We start from the raw sequence: 1,170 nt of genomic DNA, 5'->3' as shown, positions 1-1,170 counted from the left end.
TGTTGGATTCACTAGGATTGGGGTTACAGACAGTTGTGAGCTGCTATGTGGATGCTGGGAATTGAAGCCAGGACCTCTGAAAGGGCAGCTGAGCCATCTCTCCAACCCCCTATATATGTTCTTTTTTACAAAATATTTTTATTATTTGTGTGTGTGTCCCTGAAGAGGACAGAGGCATCCCCTGGAGCTAGAGTTAAAAATGGTAATGATTTCTTACCCCGAGCCATCTCTCCAGCCCCTTGTATGTGTTCTCAAATTCTAAGGCTATCCTTTCACCACGGATGCCCAGGGCTGACTTTGCCCTTTATCTTATCCTTGGGAGGCACCACTAGCAGCTTGGGGTCTAATATGTCCTGGAAACTGCAGGCGGGAACTGAACGGCTGAATTTGTCCCCTGGAAAGCATTTAAGTCCTCAGCTCTTGGTTCAAAGTACTTTTTCAGGCTCCAATAGGAGGGAGGCCTGTGCCAGTCTCCCCTCTGGAATCTGGATAACTGCTCTTCTTTTAGATCCTAGAATACCTCTTGCCTAGTTTTGTCACCAACCCATCACATCCTAGCATAATATGTTTCTTTCCATTTGTAGGCAGCAAATGAAGTCAAGAGCCTGGTCCTACTAATGACAGATCTATGCTCAATGTTCTAGCCAATCAGGGCATTTCTAGTATGGCTGCCCAAGGGCGAGTGATCTGGAGAAGGGGCTGGTGGTACCAAGAGGGGTCCCTAAAGGTGGGGAGAGGCTTTACAACTAACCAGGGTCACATGTAGCCCAGGCTGACCTTGAACTCACGAGATCAGCGGTGGTTCATCTTGCACCGCAACCCCCAAGGTTGTAGGCATGTGCCACCATGCTCAGCTTGCCTCTCAAGGTTTCTATGTATTAGTTCAAGGATGGCTTTCTCCATCACAAGCCCTTATCTGCAGGCGAGAAAACAAGCTGACAAAACTTGGGCACTAGTCTAAAATATCCTGGCAAAAACCTGGATGGTAGGGGCTGGAGAGGTGGCCCAGTGCCTAGAAGCACTGCTGTTCTTCCAGAGGACCTGAGTTCAATTCCAAGTACCCATATGGCAGCTCACAACTGTCTGTAACTCCAGTTCCGGGGGATCTGACATCTTCACAACAATGTATATAAAATAAAGTTAAATAAATTATTAAAAAAAAGAAAACCT

The sequence above is a fragment of the Microtus oregoni genome, unplaced genomic scaffold (assembly GCF_018167655.1).
Source record: "Microtus oregoni isolate MIOR12 unplaced genomic scaffold, Mior012 000005F_ref0000423, whole genome shotgun sequence".
Classification (NCBI taxonomy): domain Eukaryota; kingdom Metazoa; phylum Chordata; class Mammalia; order Rodentia; family Cricetidae; genus Microtus; species Microtus oregoni.
The sequence above is the reverse complement of the archived record's forward strand: the minus strand, read 5'-3'. Positions refer to the sequence as shown.